The 16,965-nt window shown below is 48.4% G+C and overlaps 1 protein-coding gene and 1 long non-coding RNA gene across 9 annotated transcripts in view; one reads left to right on the plus strand and one right to left on the minus strand.

Annotated features, from left to right (window-relative positions):
- The window catches only part of LOC112632692, an 8,257-nt gene extending 1,244 nt beyond the window's left edge, over positions 1-7,013 (plus strand). Inside the window, exons 3-4 of the long non-coding RNA XR_003121434.1 lie at positions 4,407-4,494; positions 5,558-7,013. This is a non-coding gene — a long non-coding RNA (uncharacterized LOC112632692). The remainder of the gene's footprint in view (positions 1-4,406; positions 4,495-5,557) is intronic.
- Positions 1-16,965, minus strand: part of EPB41L1 (erythrocyte membrane protein band 4.1 like 1) — a 139,818-nt gene that overhangs the window by 77,867 nt on the left and 44,986 nt on the right. The window lies entirely within an intron of this gene.

A 16,965-nucleotide genomic window follows, 5' to 3' on the forward strand; every position in this document is an offset into this window, starting at 1 on the left:
GCCTGCCTCCCAGCTCGCGGCGGCCCTGCCCCTGCCTCCGCCTCCTCTCTGCCTGTCTCCTCTACCACCACCACCCCCCCGCCCCGCCCTCTCTCTCAGGCTCCCAGGCCACCTCTTCCCCGTCCCTGCCACACGGGCAGTTCCCAGACCACTGCGGGACTGTGCAGCAGCGGGCCCTCTCGAGCGCCCCGGCTGCCCCCACCCTGGTCCTAGCCAGCCACGGGCCTTCTCGCTCTGGCCAAGCCCTCTTGGGGGCTCAGCAGCGAGAGAAGGAGGGGGAGGAGAGAAGAGGGGGATGGATCCCTGACTCAGAAGGGGTGACTCAGCCTCAGTGGGCCTCCCATCCCACCGGAGCCGGATCCCCTCACCACCCCTGCAGCACAGCAACAGGGCAGAACCTGCCTAGGACTCGGCGTCCTCCCCCACCGAGAGGAGGTATTGCAACTGTCTCCTGGGAATCCTCTGTGCCTCTGAGTGTGTCTAGAGGGTGTCCACATTTGTCCACATGTGCCTTGGTGACGATGACAGTAAGCGTAACAGTGAACCCAGGGACCTATTGGGGATGAGGCCTGTGTACAGGCGCACTTGCTGTACGTGTGTGAGTATAGGCTGAGTGTGCACCTGAGCTCCAGGAAGGGGCAGGGGCTGGCCAAGTGGCTCGTGGCAGAGACCATGGCTCAAAACCAAGCTAAGCCCTGCTCCTCCCCTCCAGAAGCAGTGTTACCCACTCAAAAAACCAGTCCAACCACTGCAGCACCTCCATCTCATACAATCCAAAGGTGGGTACCTTAAACCACAGAGGGCTCTGGAAGGCAGAGGGCCTGGGTTCCAGTCCAGCTCTGCCACTGGCTCAGCAAGTACCTTTGGGCAAGTTGCCCCATGCTCGGGGCCTCATTTGCAAATTATGAAAGGGCTGGACGTTCCTATCTCTAGGGCCCCTAGTTCATGGGGAAGCCATAGAGAGAATGGTGGGTAACCGCAGCATGATCTCCAAAGATTTCTGTCCATGGGTCTACTGCAACCCATATGACTGCGACCCACCCCAGTCACCAACCCCACCCCCAGGCATACACAACTATTCATTCATTCTTCGCATCATTCCTGAGTACCTACCACGTGCTGGCCATGGTTCTTATCACAGAATCCACTGCTCTGGGAAGCACAGAGGCCCCACGCTGGGAAACAGCCTCGATGTGATTCCCTCACATCGATCCCTGCTGCGATTCCCTCAGTATCAGCCTCACCAGTGGGCTCTCTATCTCTGCTTGTCACACACTATACAGCCAGGCACCTCCCTCCCCCAATTCCTCCCTCCCAGTGTGCTGCTCCATCATGGTGACCTTCTACCCTGGGTCCTCATATGCACTCTAGCGACTCCAGAGAATGAGGCTATGCCCTCTCCTCAGCACCCTTTAGAGAACTCAGGATACAACTGTGTCCCTTTGTACCATGTCCAAAGCAAGCCTTCTCTTCTCCAACTTAAACCTCCTTCATCAGGTGTCTTTAGATACAGCTTCTGGTGCCTTCACTCCCCCTGCTCACCAGGTTCAGGAGTGGATGAAGAGCAGAGAGCAGAATGAAGCCAGCTCCTCCCAGTCCTACAGAACAGGCCCGCCTTCCAGACAGAAGGTGGGAAGACAGACAAATCTGCCCAGGCCGACTGACAGAAGGACCAGTGTCCTGCTTGGCAGTCTTCTGTAGAAATCCTGTCCTTTGCCTTTGGACTTCTCATCCCCAGGCCTTTCAAATTCACTTCTTCCCAGGAGCTCCCAAGGGAGTGTCACACACGCCCCTGAGGCCGTGGCCTTGGGCAAGTCACTTTGCCACACAAGGTGCTCTGTTTGAGTTTAGCTCACCACACATTTATTTAAATGAATGAGTGAAAGGACCAATAAAACTCAGGAGTTATACCAGATGCATTTATTGTTTCAGATGCACAGCTGCTAAGAGATTCTTGACTGCCTGCCTTCAAGTATTTTTATTCCAAATAGGCTTGGTCTCCATTGCTGGCTGAGCCTTCCCAATCATGGGCTCCTGTGGGCAGGAGGCTCTGGGCTGCACGGCCAAGGCTTCTCTGTTCCTCTTAATTCAACTCTCCTTCCCTGGCCCTCTCCCTTTCCTTCCTTCCCCCAGGCTGAAGCCCTCCCCACTCCTCCCCTGGGGCAGGGCCACTTTCCCACCCTCCTCAACCAGATGGAGCCTCTCACTTTCCCAGGAGAATCCAGGCTACACTCCAAAGACTGAGGCAGGATGTTCCCAGACATCATTCTGCATTTATACCCAAAGGGCTCAATTCACTTCAGGTCATTGAGACCACACAGAAAATGAGGCTTCGGCTATTTTCATTATTTTGATGATTATTATTATTCACTAACATTTCTATTAGCACTTTCCAGTTTGCAAAATACTTTTGTGTGTCATCTGCACAGTATCTTGTGAAATAATATCATCCCTCATCTTATAAATAGGCAGGCTGAGGCTAAGAGTGGGAGTGACTTGTCCAAGTTACGCTTGCACAGTTACACTGGCTCCCTGGACTAGATACTTTCCACTTTACCCAACAATAACCCTTTCCAGAAAAATCAGGCTGGAGGAAGCAGGAGAGACACTTAAGAATATATGGCCCCTATAGGCATCAGTTGCAATTACTACCCGAGTTACCTGACTGTTTTCATTCCCCAGGCAAGGAAACTGAGGCACAGGGACAGGACTCAACCGAGGACCAAGTCTCATGGAGAAAGAAAGGAAGAGGAGCCCATCCAACAAAGGGGCTCCTCAGTTCCCTTAGCTGCAAATTTTGCTTCCAGCCCTAGCTCTACCATTTCTTTTTGTATTACTTAGGCAGGTTATCTGACATCTCTGAGCCTCAATTTTCTCACCTATAAAATGGGAGAATCCCTGTCCCATGTCTGTCATTGGGCTGCTGTGACGGGAGGTCAGCAGATGCTGGCAGAAGAGAAGGGACAGGACCCTTCATCCCCTCTCTGCACTGTCTAGGAGACAGGAGAAATTCTTTCCTCTTAAATTTTAACTGGAGGGAACTTAATGGTGCACAAGTCCAGGATACAGGAAAGCTAGAGGAGAACGGAAGTGATTTGCTCCACTGGCTGGGAAAGCAAGGGGCACAGAGTCAGCCACAGCCCCCCAAGGTCACTGCGGGGCAGAGATTCAACCAAACACTTCAGGCAGGGCCCCTCCTATCTCCCTTTTATCTTTCAAAGGAGGCAACCAAGGTCCTCAGCAAAGCAGTGACTTGCCAAGGTCACCCACAGGTAGTGGTCTCCTGACTCCCAGCCACCAGGGCCCTTGACTCCTGGGCAAGCAGGGTGGGGTGGGGAGCACTCCCAGCCGAAGGACTTAATCTTTCATTCAGCAAGCAGTAATGCTCACACCAAGCCAGGCCCTGGACACTAGGGAAGGCAGGAAGAATTGAATACAGTCTCTGCCCTTGAATTCACAATCAATCTAGTGGAGGCACGTACCTGAGCACATCAGAGGGTACTAGAAGATGAATCAGCACCATTTTCTGAGCACCTCCTCTGTGCCTGGCACTGGACACACATTCATTTGTTTAACCCTCAAAGCAATTCTCTGACACTGAAATTATTAATCCCTTTCACAGCTGAAGTAACTGAGGCTCAGAAGGGTTAGCAACTTCCCAAAGTTCACGCAGCTAATAAATGGCAGGGCCAGAATATGACTGCCAGGTATGTCTGGTGCCAAACTCTGAGCTTCAACCCTTATAAACTCCCTGTTTTTAGGTCTGTGCTAACCAATATGGTAGCTACTAGCCACATGTGGCTATGGAGCACTTGAAATGTGGCTTGTGCAAATCAAAATGTGCTGTAAATATAAAAATCAGATTTTGAAGATTTCATACCAAAAAGAATGTAATATGTCTCATTAATAATTTTTATATTGAAATACATTATGGCCGGGCATGGCTCACACCTGTAATCCCAGCACTTTGGGAGGCCGAGGTTGGCAGATTACCTGAGGTCAGGAGTTCAAGGCCAACCTGGCCAACATGGTAAAACCCCATCTCTACTAAAAATACAAAAATTAGACAGGCATGGTGGCATGTGCCTATAATCCCAGCTACTCCAGAGACTGAGGCAGGAGAATAACTGCTTGAACCCAAGAGGCGGAGGTTGTAGTAAGCTGAGGTTGCGCTATTGCACTCCAGCCTGGGGGACAAGAGGGAAACTCCGTCTCAAAAAAAAACAAGACAACAAACAAACAAACAAACAAAAACCTTATGAATGTATTGGGTTAAATAAAACAAATCATTTGAATAATTACATATGTTTCTTTTGACCTTTTAAAAAAATGTGGCTACTAGAAAATTTAAAATTGCATGTGGCTTGCACGTGTGGCTAACATTATATTTCTTTTGGTCAGTACAGGTTTAGATACTCTGGGGTCCTAACTCAGCCCATAGGGATCAGAAAAGGCTTCCTGAAGGAGAAGACACCAAGCCAAGCTGGGTTAAAGGTGAGGTCATGGGGAGGAGGGTATTCCAGGACAAGAGCACTGCAGGGCATCTGGCTCCTGCCCCGGAGGGCAGCTGGGCCCAGTGACAGCCCCAGGCCACTGGGAGCTGGGCCAGAGGGAGGGAGCTACCGAAGCCAAACTTACCAGAGCAGCACGACCCACCAGCCTGGGAAGTGCTGCCCGGCAGGCTGTTTCACTGAGGTTGGCACTCTGCAGAGGGCAGCACAGGGCAGCAGTGTCTGGGTGGAGAAAGTAGGCAGGGTGTGGCAGTGCCCACCTTGCAGGGACCTCCCCGCTTCAGCTGCCCCCTACTTCCTCTTCTCCAACTCCTCTAAGAAGCCTGTCAAAGCACTGCAGTTCCCAGAGACCTTACCCTTCCTATAACCTTCCATCCAGTCCAGACGGTGGGAACCACACCCTTCTGCGTTAAGCCTTATTCTAGCGTGGAATGATGAGGATAGCATCATTGCAAACTGCATAGCAGGTCACAGTGTACAAAGCACTTTTCCATATGTATCTAGTGTAGTGTTGCTGAAGAGCCTAAGGGCAATGTTCACGTCTGGCAAGGGGGCTGGGGCAGGGATGGGGGACATTTATTAGCACAGGAGCTGCATGACCTTGAGCAAGGCCTTAGCCTCTCTGAGCCTCAGTTGCCCTATCTGTACAATGGGGATAATGTCAGCACCGCCTTCCAGAGCTATGAGAATGACATGTAAGAATGCCTACAAAGGCTCTGTATGGTGCTGGCATGCTCCAAGCTCCCTTCCGCACCTCAGATGGACCCCACTAGGGTGCCCCTGCAGTGCCTTCAGTGTCTCCAAAGCCTGCCCATTCTCAAGGTTGCCTCCCCTCCAGAAAGCCCGGCCCTGTCTCCTCCCAGCATGTTCCCTGAGCCAGTCTCTTCTTCTCTGCCTACTGGACACTCATCTCATCCTTACCTCTACTTCTGAATTTGGGGCTCAGTTGTCATGAGGCTCTCCAATGTATCCAGTAAGACTGGCATTTCTCCAAGCTGGGAACCTTAGTTCTGGTCCTTGCCCTTCCTCCTCTTCTATACCCACAGCCAAGCCCCCGTACATGTCTGGGCATCCCAGAGGCTCTCACAGCCCACTCCAGAGGCTTGGACGACTGACTGCCATCTTTGGCTAAAGACAATGCTGATCTCCACAGAGCACAGTAAGAGGATCTTGTCTTGTTTTGCTTCCTCAATGGAAGAAGCTTCAGTGGCTCCTCATTCTCTGATGAAGCAACTCCAACACCTCAGCCCAACTCTCAAGACCTTCCACAGCCTGGTCTCACCTGGCTCTTTAGCCTCATTCTCAGATTCCATGTGATGAGCGTTGTCAAACTGACTGGTTCCAGGTCCCCAGGGCACAGTGGCTCTGCCCTCTTCTCTGCCTGGGAGACCCTTTTCCCATTTCCCATAGTTATTCTTCTAGGCATTCTCCAGGAAGTCCTTCCTGAACCCTTCCTCTTTGCCCCAACTCCTCTGGCTAGAAATAACCTCTTGGCCCCTCTCTCTCCCTCCTGCCACCCTCAAGTTCAGGGTCATGTGACCTAAACTTCCACTGTACTGTGAGCTGTAGGATAAGGGCCACTTTTCATCATACTCCCTTCCCCCTCACCCACACACCCCTGAAGGCCCACATCAGTGCCCAGTTCACAATATGTGCATAGTATGTGTTGGCCATCTTCACACCGAGAGCCAGAGGCCAGGGAGCAAGTAGGAGTCAGCACCCAGGATGCTAGGACACTCCTGAGGCTGAGATCTGCCTTATCTCCACCTCGGCTGTTTCTTAATAGGTCCCCATGCTTCCAGCTGCTCCTTAGGAAATCAGCCCCTCTAGGAGGTCTAGGAGCCACATTCCTGAGGCCAGAACATGAAAAATCTGGCCATGTTCCCACTAGATACAGATGTCCACCCAGCCTCCCATCGGGTGCCTGAAGTGTCAGCTGAGGTTTGCATCATCACAGCATCTCTAATTCCTTGCAGTCAGAAGAGAGCTGGAGAGTATCATACAGAGGCTGGGAGCAGTGAGAGGCAACAGGAGAAAAGTTGTGCGTGTGTCCCTGGTCCCGGGTGCCACAAGGTGCTGCAGCATCACCATCAATTAACATCGCCATTGCAGGGAGAATCTGAGTCCCCACTTACTTGCTGGCACTGTGCCTAGCAACTTGCCTATATTTTCAGTTTTAAATCTCCTACTTCCCTGTAAGGCAGAAATTATAGATCAACCTTGATTTAACAGGGGAAGAAACTGAAGTTAAATCGCTCACCCAAGGTCACATTGCTAGTAGGTGGAGGGGCCCAGGATTCAACCCCAGGCATGCCTGAATCCAGGGCCTGTGTTTGTTCTATCATTACTCCTACACATATTAGGCTTCACACAAGTTTACTCTGGAGATACTGACATATTCTGTTCATGTCTGGGGGGTAGTTACACAAGTATGTGTAAACTTATGATCTATGCACTTTTCTGTGTTTAAGTTATAACATCAATAAAGTTTCCTTTTTTTAATGTTTTTGTCCCGGAGATGAATATGTGCTAGAGATTTTCAGGGTGTAAAATACTCTTAGGATTAGAGTCTAAAGCTAGAAAGCTGTTTCTATCTTTTTTTCCTCTGTTTTGTTGTTGTTGTTGTTTTGAGACAGGGTCTCACTCTGTTGCCTATGCTGGAGTGCAGTGGTGTGATCATGGTACACTGCAGCCTCAACTTCCCCGGGCTCAGGTAATCCTCCTACCTCAGCCCCTTAAGTAGCTAGGACTACAGGTGTATGCCACCATGCACTGCTAATTTTCATATTTTTGTAGAGATGGGGTTTTGCCATGTTGCCTAGGCTGGTCTCAAACTCCTGAGCTCAAGTGTTCTACACACGTTGGTCTCCCAAAGTGCTGGGATAACAGGAGTGAACCACCGCACCTGACCTTCTTTTTCTTTTTCTCTCTCTCTCTTCAGCAGTTTTTCCATTTCAAACAGGGACTGTTATGAAGACCTCATAAACCCCCAAGCCAGACCCAGCAGAATTTCACCTGCTGTCTGCTGTCAGATCACAAACATTTGCTTGCACTCACATTCCCAGTCCAGGTGCCCACTCCACCCAGCCAGCACTTCACTTCCAGAAGCTGGCACTGCTCTGCTGTCTTTTCAACCCTCTCTTCATCCATCCATCTGCAGGGACCAGACGGCTAGACCAGCCGCTGCATCACTGGTTAATCCCCAACTTCATGAGGCAGCCAGGCAGCGACGCCTGAATGTTCCCATCTCCCTGCACCAGGCCAGGCTGGGCAGAGAAGTTGTCTGTGTGTGTAAACACAGCCTTCTGCTTAGGCAGCTCCTGCCGGACTCCCCTCGCCAACTGGGCCCTCTGTGGCTTTTATCTCCCTGCCCAAAATAACCATTGGCTTCAGTGGTTCTCTGGGCATGAATCAGACTCTCGTAGAAGCCTGTGAGCAGCTTGAGGACAGGGAAGTTATGGTACCAATCTCTGTATCCTTGGTGTGCCAGTGCAAAGGTTTGTGGGATTTGTCAAACTCCTCTGTGTACCTGGAGGGACCTGCAGTAGGAAGCAAGAGCTCTCTACAGAAAACAGTCACATCCTCCAAAAGCTCACAGTTTAGTAAGAGAAAATACCCACACCAGCCAACTGCAATGTAAAACAGAAAGCACTAAAAGTTGTAAGAAGAGGACAGAGTGTTGGGGAGTTCAGAGGAAAAAAAGATTAGAGAGCAGCAGGTGTCAAAGAAGATTTCGAGGAAGAGGTCACATGTGGGTTGGGCATTAAAGGCAGGGCAGAAGGACAATGTAGACTGAGGAGAGAGCATAACATAAGCCACAGTGGTTGGAAATTACAAGGTAGAATCAGGAAACACTGCATATGGCCTGGAGCCTGGGATACTGAGGGTTGAGGCTATCCCTGAGGAGATAGAAAGGAGCTGGTGCCAAGCAGAGCCTTGAATGACAAACCAAGTACACTGCACTGTCTAGCAACTAGCCACATGTGACTATTTAAGTTTAAATTTAATGGGACAAAATGTAAAATTCATAGCCACGTGTGGTTAGTGGTTATCATACTGGATAGTGCAGATATAGAACATTTCATCACTGCAGACAGTTCTACTGGACAGCGATGGTGGACAGTGTCAGAGGATCCAGAGAGCTTTGAGCAGAGCCATAATCAGATCTGGGCTTTAGGAAAATTAATTTGCTCCTGATGAAGAGTCAGTGACCAGAGTGTAGGAGAAGCCTAGAACCACAGTGGGACATTGCAATAATCCAGGTGAGATCAGTCACCACTTCTTTTCCCTCTGTTCATCTCTTCCTATCAGGAAATAGGGATGATTCTCAAAGTGTGGTCTCTGGAACACCAGCAATATCTGGGAACTCCTTTTTTTTTTTTTTTTTTTTTGAGACGGAGTCTCGCTCTGTTGCCCAGGCTGGAGTGCAGAGGCGGGATCACAATCTCAGCTTACTGCAACCTTTGCCTCCCAGGTTGAAGCAATTATCTGCTTCAGCCTCTCAAGTAGCTGGGATTACAGGCACCCACCACCAGAACCAGCTAATTTTTTTGTATTTTTAGTAGAGATGGGGGTTTCACCATCTTGTCCAGGCTGGTCTTGAACTCCTGAGCTCGTGATCCACCCGCCTCGGCCTCCCAAAGTGCTGCGATTACAAGTGTGAGCCACCGCGCCTGGCCATTATCTGGGAACTCTTAAGTACACAAATCCTCAGGCCCCACACAGACCTACTGAGTCAGAAACTAGGAGGTTTGGAACAGCAACAGTGCTTTCATCAGCCCTCCTGTTATTCTAACACACACTGGAGTTTCAGGTCTGCCGGCAGAGAGGCTAGGAGCCTACACTTTGGCTCCAGAATGATGTATACTCTGGAGTCAGAGGACCTGACTTCATATCCTGGCTCAGCTGTTTCCAAGCTGTGCTTAATTTATTTGTGCCTCAGTTTCCTTATAATAACCATATGGAGTCATTATAAGGATTAATGGAGGTGATACATGTACATATCTTAGAAGAGTGTCTAACTTATAGTAAGCATTCAATAAATGTTACTTATAAGTCCTATTATTCATTCCTATGGCAGTTTAATTCCTCCCATATACAATGAGACAGCATCTGTCTCTTGCCACTAGCTATGACCTTTCCAACATATAATATTCCCAGGCCTACTCACCCATTCCATTTCCTGTCCTCCAGGACCCGACAGTCAGTTCCTTTCCCACAAGGCAGAGGCACTTCCTGTATCAGGGAGTGTCCCACCAGGATGAGAATGTCAACAGACAGATTTAACTGTCCTGGGCAAAGATGCCCTCTAAAGGAATGAGTCAGGAAATGCCCCATGGGTTTTCCCCTGGGAGTGGGAAGGTCTGGAGGTGAGTGCTCAGCTGCCCCCGTGATTGAAAGCCTCAAGCTTGTTCAGTTGGATCCATGCCAGCCAAGAGGTTATGGAAAATGGTACTGTGATCCTGCCTACTATAGGTAGCTAGACCCTGGCTCAAGGAACCAGGCAGGGGAGGATGGTGTCCTGTGTGGCAGAGGGTGCTAGGCTGGGCATCAAGAAACCTTGATTTGACCTTTGCTGTGAGATCTTGGGCAGTCATTTTCCTCTCTGGATTCAATTTCCTTACCTGTAATGTGAGGGTGTTGGACTAGCATAGTTCTAAACCTTTTAGGGGTCTGGGTGCAGTGGTTCACACCTGTAATTCCTGCACTTTGGGAGGCCGAGGCGGGCAGATCACCTGAGGTCAGGAGTTTGAGACCAGCCTGGCCAACATGGTGAAAACCCATCTCCACTAAAAATACAAAAATTAGCCGGGGATGGTGGTGTGTGCCTGTATTCTCTGCTACTTGGGAGGCTAAGGCAGGAGAATCACTTGAACCTGCAAGCAGAGAAGCAGTGAGCCAATCGCGCAACTGCACTCCAGCCTAGGCGTTGGAGCAAGACACTGTCTCAAAAAACAAAAAACAAAAAACCAAAAAAAAAAAAAAAGAAAAGAAAAGAAAAGAAAAGAAAAGAAAAACCTTTTATGGGTTGTGATTTCCTTTGAAAATGCAATGAAAACTGCAGAGCTTCTCCCAGAAAAATGTACATGGGTATGCACATGCACACACACACACACAAAGTCACACTCACACTCATGTACCACACATACACACACACACACACACACACACACACACACCCCACTACCTTTATTATCTTTCAGGCATCAAGAGACCTCATGAAGCCCATGCGTAGATCACCCCTTGAATCCATGGACACTTGGTTAAGACTTGGGCTAGACGATCTCTAATCAGCCACGATAAGAAATTACCTGTATTTCTGTGTATATTGTATTTTGTATCTGATTTAAAGGAACCCTACATTAAAGACTTCACTAAGAAGATGAGCTTTTACATGGGCTTTTGTGGGACATAAATGTTGATTGGCTAAATGCTGTGCCTCCCCAGAGCCTGTCTCACCCTTGTCATATTGCTTCTGAAGTCACCCTCTCCATTCCACTCTCTCCACCTTTTTCAGCGGGGAGTGAGCATGCGGTCCTGAAAGATACCCCTGCCCCCACTAGCTGTCTCTGTCCCCAGCTATGAGAGGGTAGAAAAGAGAGAATCTGGTGTGCCTCTCATACCCCCACCCCAAAGCCCTGGCTCAGAGGTCAACCAATCAAGAGGCCCCCAGATGGCACCTCTATCCCCAACACATACACACACATACACACACACACACCCTCCTTCACATAGCCACAACCACAGGACTGCACCTCCAGACACCTGGCAGTGCGGTCACTCGGAACAGGCAAGAGTTATTTTTAGAGGCCAAGTGACAGGATGGTGAGAGCAGTTCCACTCTGTCAGAGTTACTGCTGCCACCACCAGCTCTGATGAATCACTCTCCACTACGTTAATGGACAAGTCTGTCAGCATGGCCAGGGAGGCCACGCCACCTTCTAGAATTAATGTCTTGGATTGGTGACCACGCTGATCACACCAGGCTGAGCCCAGGATCACACCAGGGACAAGACTGCCAGGCCTGAGCCACTGCAGCCAACCCAGACCAACCGCCCAGCACTGCCTCCCATAACCAATTACAGTCAGGCCAACACAACCCGGCACAGCACAGCCTGTGCAGGTAAGCCCCTTCAACACAGTCCAATCCAGCCCCACTGGGCCACCCAGGGGCCTCTCTCTGCGAAGTCCCTTTAGAGTGGCTATTGATGCCTCCCTCCACCCAATCCATGCAAGTCAGCCTCCCACCCTCTAAGCTACCGCTGCCGGGTTATTAAGACAATGAGCCGCCAATAAATTGGGCAGATTCAGACAGTGTCAATGCAGCTATCAACTGGTTTCATCTTTCTGGAGGGTACTTTGAAAAAGCACATGATAAGCCTTAAAAGTGTGCATACCATTTAACGCAGAAATTCTTTTTTAGGAATTGATCCTTAGGGAACAATGAAAGACACAAAGATGTGGCTATAAGAACATTTGTCTAAGCACTGTATACAAAAGTGAAGTACAGTATTGGAGTTAATATATATGTCCAACAATAGTGGCTACGTTATATAAATAGTGATACATACGTATGCTGAAATACTACGCAGCTACCACAAAATAATGTTGTGGATCTGTATGTGGCTATGTAATCACGTTCTTAACACAATACCAGTAAAAAAGCAGAGACAAAAGGGTATGTAACAAATGATCCAATTTCTATAAAATGTTTTTTGTTCTTTTGTTTTGTTTTTGAGATGGAGTTTTTGCTCTGTTGCCCAGACTAGAGTGTAGTGGCACGATCTCAGCTCACTGCAACCTCCACCTCCTGGGTTCAAGCAATTCTTCCACCTCAGCCTCCCGAGTAACTGGGATTACAGGCGCCCGCAACCATGCCTGGTTAATTTTTGTATTTTTAGTAGAGACAGGGTTTTACCATGTTGGCCAGGCTGGTCTCGAACTCCTGACCTCAAGTGATCTGCTCACCTCAGCCTCCCAAAATGTTGGGATTACAGGCATGAGCCACTGTGCCGGGCCCCAATTTCTATAAAATATGTATGTATGTGTACATGCCTAGCAAAAAGCAAACTGGAAGGAAATATTTTAAAACATGTTACCAGAGGTTGTTTTATGATAGTGGAATTATTTCTTTTGTGTACGTTTGGGTTTTGTTTTGTTGCTTACTTTCTGGTATATATGTGTAAACATATTTATATAAGAAAGGTCTGTTACCTTCACCTCACTCAAAGCTTCTGGCCTGAACCATTGAAAGTGCTTCCTGGAATCTCACTAGAGCCCCCACCTTTCAGCAACCACAGCCCGCCTCAGGCTGCCTCTCTGGCTTTGAACTTTGCTGCCCTCTTCAGTTGTTCCCTGGAATTTCACTAATGGAGCCCATCTAGCCAATTCCCACAGTCTCCTGACACAGGCCCTCACAGTGGAAGTACCCTCCAGGGCTCCCTATTCATGCATAGAAACCAAACAGAGTCCAATTCCCTCATCTGACAGTAAAAGAAAAAATAATTATAATAATAAACATGACAGTTGTAGTGAACCTTCACATTTCTACTTTGTCTTCCTTTTTACAGAGCACTTTATTATACATGTTTCACTTAGCCCTCCCATTGGTGAGAAAACTGAGGGCCAGCAAGTATAGCAGCACAACACTTGCCAAAGGTCATAGAGTGAGTCAGGATTCCAATGCAGGTCTGATATTGACATATAAGGAGGTAAATGGAAGAAATGAACAGATAATCGTGAGCCCACAGTCTATGAAAGGGGCCATATTCTACAAAGCCCCTCCTCCTGCCCCCAGTGCCTTCTCCCAGCTGCTGTCCCCTACCCAGAATCCCACAAAACCCCATCTGGGGCCACATGCCATACATCTACACACCAGCCCGTCATTCCCTCCCAGCTCTGGAAACAGGCTCTTGCTGCCTCCTCAGAAATCCTAGCAACGAGACATCCTGCAGCGCCACCCTCTCCACCTCTGGGCTCTTCCATCTTGGGCCTGTCTCATTAGGGGAGGGGGCGGCTGGTCAGGCTCTCTCATAGGGGTGGGGGCTGTGACACTCATACATGGCAGGGGCAGAGGGGAGATGAAATCAGCCTGGATGGCCCTCACTCTGGGCCTGCTCTTGCACTATTCATTTTTTGGGCTTCTGATTATCTGCTGACTGGGACAAAAAAAGAAGCCAAATCCTAGGGCATGAATTCTAGTCCATTCCAATTTATTTTTGCATTTCTGAAATACATGGATTCTTCCAACCAGAATATTAATATTCAAAATAGCAATAATAAAAGTATTAGCAAGAAAACAGCTACTTTATTCAGTGCTTACAACCACCCTTGAGAAGTCGTATCCCCACTTTACAGATAAGAAAATTGAGACCCAGCTTGCCTGAAGATACCTAGCTAATAAATGGAAAAACAATTGTGTCTGACATCTAAGTGTATACTTTGACTACCATGTCTCTTAGAAAGCACCTAATTCTGGTTGGGTGCAGTGGCTCATGCCTGTAATCCCAGCACTTTGGGAGGCCAAGGTGGATGGATCACTTGAGGCCAGGAGTTCAAGACCAGCGTGGCCAACATGGCAAAACCCCATCCCTACAAAAAAAAAAAAAAAAAAAAGTTGCCAGGTGTGGTGGTGCATACCTGTAGTCCCTGCTACTCAGGAGGCTGAGGCACGAGAATCGCTTGAACCTGGGAGGCAGAGGTTCAGTGAGCAGAGATTGTGCTTCTGCACTCCAGCCTGGGTGACAGAGTGCGACTCTGTCTCAAAAACAAACAACAACAACAGCAAAAACACCTAGGCCGGGCATGGTGGTTCATGCCTGCAATCCCAGCACTTTGGGAGGCCAAGGTGGGCAGATCACCTGAGGTCAGGCGTTCGAGACCAGCTGACCAACATGGAGAAACCCCATCTCTACTAAAAATACAAAATTAGCCGGGCATGTTGGCACATGCCTGTAATCCCAGCTACTCAGGAGGCTGAGGCAGGAGAATCGCTTGAACCCAGGAGGCGGAGATTGTGGTGAGCTGAGATCGCGCCATTGCACTCCAGCCTGGGCAACAAGAGCAAAACTCCATCTTACAAAAAGAAAAAAAGAAGAAGAAGAAAGAATCTAATCCTATCCCTTTACTGCACAGATGGGAAAACCGAGACCCAGAGAGGGGAAGGGCTTTGTAATCAATCAACATCTATTTATTTACTGAGCAACAACTAGTGACTCTATATATTAATCATTGCTAAACCTAGGCAATGGGTTCACAGAAGTACATTCCACTATACTCTTTAGTTTTATGTATGTTCGAAATTTTGCATAACAAAAAAACATTTTTTAAAGGATGACAGAAAGATAACTGACTATTATGCAAATCTTAAGTCTGGCTTGAACTTATAAAACTCGAACCAAATTTAGGAATATTTTTGCTCTGATAGTTTTGAAAATCAGAAAAAGGCAATTGTACTAGAACTTACTTCATAGCCTTTCTTTTCCCATCTTTCTGTAAAATTTTCTGCCTCTGTTGTTGCTAGGAAATCAGTGAGCCAAAAGAATCCTCATTGGCCTCGCCAGGCCCTCTCCCTTCCCACACTGCCTCTCTGAGAGTACAGCGTCCCTGTACCCAGGAAGCTGGCCCTCTTGGGCCGGCTTTCTATGGATCCACAAGCCAATCACCACAAGAGGCTGAATGAGAGTCTGTCAGTCACTGGGAGACAGGCAGCTATAAATCCAGAGGACTATGATTAGAAAGCAAATTACAGGCCTCCCACTCTAAGTTTCCAACTCACAAAAACTTCTTGGCAGTCAAAGGGCCTTTACTCAAGTTGCTCAAAGTTTCCAGAGAGAGTGAAAACACACAAGGCAAGAGAGAAAAAACAATGGGACACAACAGAGGCAGAAAATTCTATAGACAGGTGGAGAGAGAGGCCACTGGGAGGCAGCATGTCACAATAGTTAAAAGCAAGGCTTTGGCAGCAGGTCAAAGTTCCAGTGCTTGTTCCAAAGCTTCCTAGCTGTGACACTTTGAGCAAATAACTTAACCTCTCTGAGTCTTTATTTTCTCAGCTGCAAACTGGGGATAATTCTTCCTATTACTCAGAGTGAACGCAGGGATTGAGTGAGGCAATATACGTCAAATAATTAACCCAGTTCCTGGCACATATTAAGCATGCAATAAATAGTGGCTTTAAAAAATGTGCTGGCCTGGCATGGTGGCTCACACCTGTAATCCTAGCACTTTGGGAGGCTGAAGCGGGCAGATCACCTGAGGCTGGGAGTTGAGACCAGCCTGGCCAACATGGTGAAACCCTGTCTCTACTAAAAATGCAAAAATTAGCCGGGCGTGGTGGCACACACCTGTAATCCCAGCTACTCCAGAGGCTAAGGCAGGAGAATTGCTTGAACCTGGGAGGCAGAGGCTGCAGTGAGCCCGAGATCGTGCCACCGCACTCCAGCCTGGCCGACAGAGCGAGACTCTTGTCACACACACACACACACACACACACACACAAAAGTGCTAACCATACGACCCAGCAATTCCACTTCTGAGGTTATATCCAAAATAATTGAAAGCAAGGTGTCAAACAGATCTCTGTACAGCCAAGGCCATAGCAGCATTATTCACATAGCCAAGAGGTGGAAGCAACAAGTGTCCATCGACAGATGAGTGGATAACCAAAATGTTGTACATACATACAATGGAATATTATTCAGCCTTAGAAAGGAAGGGAATTCTGACACACGTGACAACATGGGTGAACTTGAAGACATTATACTAAGTGACATAAGCCAGTCACAAAAAGACAAACACTGTATGATTCCACTTATCTGAGGTATCTAGTCCAATTTACAGTTACAGAAAGGAGAATGGCAGCTGCCACAGGTTGGGGGAAGAGGAAATGGGAGTTATTGTTCAATGGATATAGAGTTTCACTTTTTTAATATTAAAAAATTTGGCTGCGCGTGGTGGCTCATGCCTGGAATCCCAGCGCTTTGGGAGGCCGAGGTGGGCAGATCACCTGAGGTAAGGAGTTTGTGACCAGCCTGACCAACATGGCGAAACCCCATCTCTACTAAAAATACAAAATTAGACGGGCATGGTGGTGCATACCTGTAATCCCAGCTACTTGGGAGGCTAAGGCAGGAGAATCGCTTGAAGACCAGCCAGGGCAACATGATGAAACCCTGTCTCTAAAAAAAATAAAAAATTAGCCAGGTGTGATGGTGCATGCCTGTAGTCCCAGCTACTTGGGAGGCTGAGGGGAGAATATCCCTTGAGCCCAGGAGGCAGAGGTTGCAGTGAACCGAGATTGAGCCACTGCACTCTAGCCTGGGCAACAGAGCGAGACTCTGTCTCGAAAAAAAAAAAAAAAAGAAAAAAAAAGGAAAGAAAAGAAAAGAAAAGAAAAAAAGAAAGAAAAAATGAGCCAGGCATGGTGGCATGCATGTGTAGTCCCAGCTACTTG

Source organism: Theropithecus gelada, chromosome 10 (assembly GCF_003255815.1).
Source record: "Theropithecus gelada isolate Dixy chromosome 10, Tgel_1.0, whole genome shotgun sequence".
NCBI lineage: Eukaryota > Metazoa > Chordata > Mammalia > Primates > Cercopithecidae > Theropithecus > Theropithecus gelada.